This window comes from Cydia fagiglandana, chromosome 15 (assembly GCF_963556715.1).
Source record: "Cydia fagiglandana chromosome 15, ilCydFagi1.1, whole genome shotgun sequence".
Classification (NCBI taxonomy): Eukaryota; Metazoa; Arthropoda; class Insecta; order Lepidoptera; family Tortricidae; genus Cydia; species Cydia fagiglandana.
Window position 1 is genome coordinate 3,368,758 of NC_085946.1, and position 9,189 is coordinate 3,377,946.

The window sequence follows — 9,189 nt, forward strand, 5'->3', positions numbered from 1 at the left end:
GAACATTAAATACTCGTTTCCGGACTTTTTTCGGGTAACATTAACATGTACTGTTTAACTTCAAATGCTTAAAATTTTTAGCAAGATTTTACCTTTTTTCCTAAAAGTAGAAACTCTCCTGCGCACGCTGGCACCAACCCGTATACAGATAACCAAATATTAGTTTACACATCAAGCCGCACACACACACACACACACACACACACACACACACACACACACACACACACACACACACACACACACACACACACACAGACATATATTCATTCATTCGTCTATTGTACCCTAAACCTAACTAAATTATGTCAATTTAGGTATAAGAACCTTTTAGGTGCATTTACCTAAAATCTTATTAGACACGGTTAATTAAATTGTACTTTCGTAAAACACAAGTTACACGTAATTATAGCGTGTTTTCTTAACAGACGGTTTTACCAACATTGATAGTACGAGTATAAGTTCTCATAACGAAAGTTTTTCCACTCAATAAGATAGCTTCCACGAGAAAGTACTCATTGAGATAGCAAGTATCAACAGAGAAAGTCTTACTTTCTGTTTGAGGACTTCGAGTTGACCTCGTTTTAGGAAGTTTTGTTTTCTTTGCTTGGGTAATATTTACGTTAAACATTTTAACACAACGCTGCACAGTATCATGTTTTAACAGTTAGATGTTTATTATGAGAATTCTAGTTAAAATGTATACAACCGCACCTCGCTTTAGGCTACCAATTAAATGAAAGCTAAGCGGGGCCTAACGCATCGATTTCTAAATCGATTTGTTTATAAAAGTGACATGAAAATAGTCAAAACTTAATTGGGCAAGGTCCTTACCTACTAGGTTTGGCTAGATACAAAAATACCATATACGATTCGTATTTCAATATTGAAATTCAAAACAGATATTAATAAAAAAAACCATTAACATTTCGTGTTCACCAACTGCATTACTCACCCTTTAATCTACAATCAGTGTAAACTCCGATTAGGCACCCCTCTGTGTACAATCCGTAAAAGACGATTCCTTTATCGCCGCGACACTTGTCTTGTCGTCCGGCAATCGTCGGCACTGATTAAGTCGCGGGCGTGATTAATGGCTCCAGAGGCAGATGTGTTAATTAGATCTCCACGTCACTCGTAGTCGTACTTGTTTGATTGTTTTACGGGATGTTTGGGAGATTGGGTTGTTACAAGAGGCAGTGTAATATTTGTGTTGTTTTCAGGCGATAAGTACAACTGTGTGAGTTGTGAAGCTAAGAATCTTCTTTATTTAAAAATATATTTCGTTACAAAGATTTTCACAGACAACGCATAGCCCAAACCGTTGCAGCTGGTTTTTATATTTGAAATATTTAATAGGTAAGTATATAACGTTTTGAAAGTTAACGCCTAAGTTGAAAATGGAGTTGAAAATTTTAAATAACTTTTACGCAGACGCAGACGAACCTAGTTAAGTTATTTTTTTGTCACTCACCATGGCTTGTAATTTGATCATCTCGTCAGTTGATAATACTTAAAATGCATATGCAAGCCGCAAAATGATTTATATCCAGTGATTGATCGTCAAACACGCAAAACCAGCTGAACAAATATGACAGAAAACTTGCTAAAGTAAATATAGATGGATTGACATAAAATGGGAAGTAAGGATAGTAAATTTGTAACATGGCGAAAGAGCTGAGGAGCAGGGTATAATACCTTATCACTTCTACTCGGACGATGTCGCGAGCAAAAGCTAGTCTGTGATAATAACTCCGCCTCTGCAGACACAGTGATAAAATATGCTCAAAGCTGCCTCTAACAACTTGTGCTTTTAGCGGCGAGCGGAGGCCATTTTGATTCTCACTACTCACTGCAGAATAGTCTCATCACTCGGGTGTCGAGTGGTGAAATTTATTCAAAACTAGGCCAAAATTAAGGCCAAATTTACCGTTGTTGCATTTCTTGACAATGTGCAAAGCACCAGATAGTACAAATGAATCAAGTGAAACCGCCTTTTTATAGAATCTTTACTTCTTTAATATTTATTTTAGCTCTGTGAGCTATAAACCACGTTCCGTGATTTTGAGAAAAATCTAAAAACTGAACCGTTAAAAAATCTATATAATTATCGGACTTAATCACAAAATTCACGGGAATCAATTGAAAAATACGACAAAACATTTTGCCAAAGCTTTGCTCGCGCTTCGCGGTCGCTTGGTAAAATATTGTAGGTACCTATACCGTTAATACCTTGAATATGCATTAACTAAAATTACATTAGCAACGCAGGTTTTGTCACGTAGATGCAAAAAAACAGACAGGCTTTTACTAAGCCTTTAGTTCAATACTCAAGAGCAATAAAAACCGGTAACTTTACACAAAAATTCAATGCAATATGACCCGTTAATTTACCGCTCGAGTGCAGAAACGTTGTGCAGTATTATTAATTTATTACTAAATGTACGTATTTAATAATTCTGTAGTTCCAGACGCTCTTGAAACAGATTGAGCACTTACCCAACCATGACAAAATTAAGCTAACATAGTTATAAGGGTCAGACGACTTTGCCACGAGGTTAAAAGTGTCTACACCGCAGACGATACTGACAATATCAAAGTCATCTAGGACATATTGTTACAGCTAGACTGCTTCTATATCTGGAAATAGAGCATACAACTTAATAAGATATCGATTGTTGTCTGACGCGATCATACGACTATGACGTCATCTTGAAAACTAGTAGAAGCGACACATTTTCATGTAATAGTTTTAATGCGATTCTGGCACCGAGGTCCAAGGTCTGTATCACACATATGCTATACATACGGGTACGTAGGTAATTTAAAAGACTCAAATTAAACACGACTTAGGTGTCAATACGATTTTAAGTGTGAGTCGAGTCGGTATGAAATTGTTGGCAAACATTTTTGGTCAATATTCCGAAAAAGGCACCTATTTTAGGTCGCACAATTTAGGGGACCAAAATGAGGCACGTCGAATCGACGTCGTCGGCACGTCGAGTCGACATACATGGGGAAAAAACGCACGTGCCGGCGACGTATTTATTGACGGTAAATTAGTGATTACAACCAGTAGGTCAACACTAGGTCATGTTTCCGACGTGGATTCGACGTCGCCACGACGTACCGCGTAGTTGAAATGTACTAATTTGGTAATCTTTACCACCTTTAGACGTGATGGTGACATATTTTTATCCATATAATTACTCTGCGAGGCAATATTTACATAGATGAGACGCGATGAAGAGAAAAAGAGACACAAACATTACGCTTATATATTCTTTTCACTAAAAACAAAATGTCTAACAAGAAAACAACTTTAAGTTGTGCAATGATAATGGCGGCCACTAAGTCATGTAAAATAATTTAGGCCGATTACTCAGATAAAGAACGATGAAATCTAGTGCACAGAAATTTTTTTCGTGCAGTATGTTAGGTTTACATACAAAACTATCGATGGGCTTTTGAAATATTTTAGTTTTCAACATTTTATAAAATCAAAATGCATATATTTGCTTGTAATTGAGTGTTGTAATTGGGTGCGTATCGATGGCTATAAACATTTTTATTATAATATCAGTTGCAATAACGCTTATTTAGTATAATTAATAAATGATATAACAACACTTAATATATTTTCATATGCTATAAATTATCATTTTATATAAAGATTAATTGATCTAATAACATTTAGCATAACATTCTTCAAGTATAATGCATATTTTCTATACTGAATTTATGATATAAAGTTATTTCATCTAAAGTAGAATTGCTGATATAATGTATTAGATATATAAATTCCACATTCGTTATTACACACTAGAAAAAACGACTATTTCTACATATAACGAACTGCTATTTATAACTAGGTAGGTAATAAGGTTAAGAACTGCGACCCCTACACAAAACCAACCGCTACCAGAATACTAGGTTAGGTTAGGTTAAGAACTGCGACCCCTACACTAAACGAACCGCTACCAGAAAAGTAGGTTAGGTTAGGTTAGATTTGCGTCCATTACACAAAACAAACCACTACCTAATCTGCGTTAAACATTTACATATGTCGTCATAAAAATACCTTTAATATATTATTATACCGAATAATGCTTGTATAATAAATGAGCATCATATCACATGATCGTTATAATAAATGAGTGTTATATCAAAAAATAATTATACAAAATGATATGAAACATTTTAATAATATACCAAATGTATATTATACAAAATGAGTTATTATATTTTCTGAAATTATATTAAATGTTGTTATATCTACAGAAAATATATTAATTATTTTTATATCGATAATTACACACCCGTTGTAATTGAATATTTGGGTGTGTGAGTGTATTGACTCTATCAAAAATATTGTTTTATTTTGAATATTAGCACAATGAAGTACCGTGCGATGCACCATTCAAGATATAACAACTTAAATTATGCAATTTCATATTTAGCATCTCGTTATAATGAAAGAAAATGGCGGCACAACCTTATGGTATTGATAGTACTTTACAAGTGATTTTAACTATATGGTCGCAATTTGGTATCTATTTTAAGTAACATTTACGTAAAATTGGTAGCTAAATCGACATAAAATCGATGACCTAAATGTCTCCGTATAAGAAATAATTACGTCGCAAATACACCTAAAATGTCTTATTAGTACATTTGACCTATTGGTCAGACTTTGCAGTTAATTTTACCTAATATTTCGACTTATTTTCAACCATTAATTCCCCGACTTCATGGTCCCCGTATAAGAAATAATTACGTCGCATATACACCTAAAATGCCTTATTAGTACATTTGACCTATTGGTCAGGGTTCGAAGTTAATTTTACTTAATATTTCGACTGATTTTCAACCATTAAGTCCCTGACTTCATGGTGTATTTATGAAGTGAATTTTACGTTTTATTATCCCTATATTTTGACTTGGAAGTAAAAGTGTGCAATACGTAAAATAATTGGTGACTTAGGACGTAATTTTTACTTAAATTTGTAAAATCTCCTTTGAGCCTAGGAAAAAATACTTAAAATGTTTGCTGGGGTAGGTTCCCGGTATCTAGACTAGATTAAAGGTAATATTTTATCGGTCTGTCTATGTTCCTATTTATAACTCCATTCTCTTCTTCTGAGTCGGTCCCTCACTGCTGAGGATCGTGACTCCGCTTGCAAATTTTTCCTATCGCAGTTCTTCACTTCTCCCTGTCGGTTGCTTTGTGGAAAGCGTTGCTTAGTGTGATGTTCATCTGGGCGGATATTTGGTCACACCATCTCGTTGGACTTGGTCCTCTAGGCCAGACGGCTAGAAGGCAGACGCCTTCCATAATAGGTGACACCACGTCCATTATAACTCCATAATATCATGTGAGTTTTTATTCACGATTACTTAACCGTGATTATTATGCTACAGGGATTCACAAGCTTATCCAACTAACTATATAGATATTCTGGATGTTTTCGTTGGCAACAGCCTGTTATTCATGGTATGCTGATCGTTGTTTACCCATAAATATTTTAGTTATTTATGATATTCAATTTGTAAAAAATATTTGCGTCAATAGCTTTGACTCTTCCCAGAATATTATTATGTCTCATTTTGTGGAATCAATAATCTTATAAATTAAGTCATGTTTGTGGATTTATTTCATTGGAAATAAAGTTGTTGTGTGTGAAAGATTTAGTCAATTTGGCTTAGAGTTATTCTTATTTATTGAATAATTTAGGAGAAAGCAAAACGAATAAATAACACGCAATTTCTTTATAAAATAAATACAACAGGTTCGCAGATTGGCAGTACTATTTCATGTACCGTGTCTTATGAAATAATTTGGCCAAGTCCGAGATAGCTCGAGGCATTTAGTGTTCCGTACGGCTACCATCAGTTTGGCATTGACATAAACGATATCGTGAACGTAATTTACTTCCTATAGGTATATCTCTTTCGCACTAATATGTCAGTACGAGCTAGATGCATAGAAAGTAAATTACGTTCACGCCCACGGTAGCGTTTATGTCAATGCCAAACTGATGGTAGCCGTACAGCTCGCATCGTTACATTTTACAGAGGTTGCTTGCCTGTTTTTAGGATACCGTATTCAACTACACACACAGAACAATAGTACAAAGTGTCTAAGTGCGAAGGCCGAAGGCCGAGCTTTAGCAAAATGTCATCGCTTTAGCACAGAGCAATAGTACAAGTGTCTAAATGTGAAGGCCAAAGGCCGACCTCCGCGTAGCCCGAAGGCCCGAAGCGTCCAGGATGTCAGTGCTTTAACACAGAACAATAGTACAAGTGTCTAAATGCGAAAGCCGAAGGCCGAGCTCCGCGTAGGGCCGAAGGCCCGAAGCGTCCAGGATGTTAGTACTTAAACACAGAACAATAGTATAAGTATCTAAATGCGAAGGCCGAAGGCCGAGCTCCGCGTAGGGCCGAAGGCCCGAAGCGTCCAGGCTGTCAGTTCTGTGTTTAACCACTGACATCTTGCAGGCTTCGGGCCTTCGGCCCTACGCGGAGCTCGGCCTCCGGCCTTCGCATTTAGATACTTGTATTAATAACCTGTGTTTAGAACTGACCTCCTGGATGCTTCGGGCTTTCGGCCCAATGTGACTTCAGCCTTTGGATCTTGCGACTTAGACACTTGTACTTAAAAATACTTGGAAAAGTTACGGGAGGCGCGCGTCTGTCGGACGCTTCGGATCTTCGAATCGCTCCTTCGGCCTTTGCATTTAGTTAGATTCTTGTACTATTGCTTTGTGTTTGAATACCGAAGTCGAGCATCTCGCGAATGCTAGATGTATTATAATAATTTAGAGTAAGGCCAAGCGCGCACCACGATTTTTTGTCCTGCGATAATTTTGTCGCAGAAATGCAACGTATGTGTTTATATGTTAGTGCGCGCATATGCGACAAAAATATCGCAGCGATTTTAAAATTGTGATTTGTCACATTTTTCCGCGATTGTCGCAAAGTGAATTGCAGCATGCGGAGTAGTATGGCCCCGCGCGCACTATGATAATAAAATCGCACCCCGGCCGGACCTCAGTCGGCATTTCGCTCTCCAAACCCCAACATCTCGGCACCTGCATCTCCAATGGAGTCTCAAAATGAGACGCTAGATGTTGACCATTTAATTATGGAAATAGACGGGGATCACCTTTGTGTTATAAATGCTCAAAGTCATACAGCAATCGCATATTAAAGACACGTTTCATGACAAGCGAGTGGTACGAAATCCATGTTGAGAATGAACAAATCGTCGACTTTTTCATCGCAGTGCGCGCAGTGAATTTTCTGCGATATATTACAGCGCGATTCTAAAATCGTGTCGCAAAAACTAATATCGTGGTGCGCGCTTGGCCTATAATACCTTAAATGTATACTCCTTCAATTTGAATTTAGAACTCATTATTATTTTTTATTTGATTTTGTTTCTAGTTCTATGCCATATATATAGACTTTAATATTATTTAGAACTGCTAAAAAACAAGATCGGCTTACTTTAAATACGGCTTATTTTACCTTTTTTTCTAAAAACTGTGATATTTAACTGTCATATACTATTAATGTCTTCCAAAATTATTTTCTCGTAACCGGACTGAGGGGCTACCGCGAAAACCGAAATTCGCAATTTGCGGGGATAACTCTTTTACTCCAATGAAGGCGTAATTAGAGTGACAGAGAAAAATGCTCGCAATTTGCGAACTTCTATTTTCGCGGTTATAGCCCTGAATCTTGTTGCTCACCGATCCGTTCAAAAATATACATAAGAACTGAATATAATTAATTGATATTATAATTATACAATTAATACAAAAATGTAATGGTACTTAATGAAAAGGAATATTGTGTATATTGTTTCGACGAATCAGATACTCTCAATAAAATCTATACATGAGGCCAAAGCTGTTCATAAATATTAAATGACTTTATTATCTCTATACGCCTTACTAACTCTATGTGTCCTATTGTGGAAAAAAAAACACAACGACAGTCAAGAACGGAATTCTTAATTTGAATTTTTCAGATTTTTGAGATGCCTAGTCCATTGGTTGGAAAGCCCGTTCGAAATTTAAACTTATTTGCAATATAATAAGGTCGTATTTTGTAGATCTCTCTCATACTTATAGTAGGCTATTGAGATAAAATTAAATATCCCACAAAAATAAGCAAGCAGAATTAAACTTTGCGTCAAAGACATAAGTCATAAATTTCAATGCCAAAGTTTTAACTAAGGATGTTTCTCGCCTAATATGAATTGACCAGTGTAAGCATCAGTTAGCTAGCCCTAAGCAACCAAAGACCAGGCTCCAGTTGAAAAACTAATAAAGATAAAGTTAAGCTGATAATTTTCCCGCCGTCTCCATGCTTCTTTATGTTGGGTATTGACTGGTCAGCTGCCTGTTAGCTATAGTTTTCGCGAAAATCGCCAGGACAGAGGTGAAAATTGCAACTTCAAATGCATTTTTTGACGAAACTATTGCAGTCTAAAATGAAGTCAAAATCAGTCCATCGACTCAATTTTTGGCAAGCTTTCTAATGGTACCCCACACGATTCTTACAAATGAAAAAAGTTTCAGCCTACCCCTCTCAACCCCCTAAATTTCCCCCTTTAATAAGAAATAAGCAGTTTTGACTTATTTACAATATGAGTGGTGGTAATTGCTATAACTGTTCCAAATTTTAGGTATCTATGTCAAACGGTCTCTGAGAAAAACGTATTTAACTGATTTGCAAGACCGAAGTGATCCCATAAGTGTTCCGTAAACAAAGTTTTGTACGGAACACTAAAAATAACTAACCTGGCCCCTATTTCACCAACGTGTCAGGTGCGACAATTCGACAAGTCTCATTGTTGCTGAAGTCACAGGCATCCATGGGCTGCGGTTATCGCTTACCATTGGGCGGGCCGTATTCCTGTTTGTCACCATCATTGTATTATTTAAAAACACTTTATTACATCGGCAAAAAGCAGGTATTTCTCTTGTGATGTTTATGATGATATTGATGACAATTGTCACAAGATTTCAAAGAACTTTCGGTAATTTCTTGACAGCAAATGGTGTCGGAATTTCGTGACAATTGTCGTATTTCATGTAACAATTGTCATTAGCTTCGCAAAATAAATACTTATTTACTGGCGATATAGTGGAGTTTCTTTTAAATTATCATGTTGGTGGC